The following is a 1154-nucleotide window of genomic DNA, read 5'->3' as shown; positions in this document are numbered from 1 at the left end:
CAAAAAAAAAAAAATTTACTTCAAGATCAGATGAGGTCTCCTTTATTATGCATTCACAGGAAATAATATGATTCACATTTAGATCACATAGTACTACATCAACAAAATCGCAAACATTTAGTACGATTGTTATTACCAAAATCAGTGTCAAATGAAAACGAAGAAGTAAAAAAAACCCCAACAGAATCCGTAGAAAAAGTGACCAGTAGAAAGTTTTTTGTTTTTTTTAAAGTGGAAGTGAACCACGAAACTTCCGATTTTGAGACTACCGGTACATGAAATACCCTAACCCCTATGCAAAACTGACACTTGTATTACTTGATTGGTTCTCTAATACAGGGTGCCCATTGCGGATTGGATCGGGTCGGGTCGGGTCGGATCGGATCGGGTTTGGTCGATCGCCCAACTCGTCGCCTGAAAACAAACACGTTTGATTTTTAGGCGACGTGTCGGGGGCGATCGGATTGTGCCACGATAGTCGCGATGTAGTAGCAGACCGACCCGACCCGATCCGACCCGACCCCCCAATGGGCACCCCGTATAACCATAACCAGGAGATAATGGAATATTAAAGAACTTAAGGGGTGTACTCCTTATGTATCATAGTTAAGGATTTGTTTGAGTTTCAGTAGATTCCTAGAGGTTTTACGGCGCTCACAACTGTGTACGGTCATATATAAGGATACATCACAGTTGAGATAAATATAAAAGATAAAGTATTTATATAATCATAGTTAAAATAAGTACATGTAGCTTACTCTATAGCTTTGTTAGGATAGGTTTAATAGTTAGGATATAATCATAATAGTCTTTGTTAGGTTACAGAACACAGGCTTCATAGTTAGGGCGTAGAGCTTTGTAAAATAATTTTATATATATTGTATAGTATTAACATAGTTAAGGTACAGAGTATAGGCATCATAGTTAGGGTGTATATAATTTAGTTATGATATAGGCATTATGGTATAACGTTTTATCATAGTTAGGGTTTATATAATTTAGTTATGATTATAATATATAGGCAGTAGGGTAAACGTTTTATCAAAGTTAGGATGTATAATTATCATAGTTAGGAGAGAGAATATAAAGCATAATGAATTATAGTCAGGGTACAGAACATAAGGTATAATTGTCATATATGGAGTATAAAAAAA

Source organism: Aplysia californica, unplaced genomic scaffold (genome assembly GCF_000002075.1).
Source record: "Aplysia californica isolate F4 #8 unplaced genomic scaffold, AplCal3.0 scaffold00191, whole genome shotgun sequence".
In the NCBI taxonomy this organism is placed as follows: Eukaryota; Metazoa; Mollusca; class Gastropoda; order Aplysiida; family Aplysiidae; genus Aplysia; species Aplysia californica.
Note: the sequence above shows the minus strand (reverse complement) of the source record.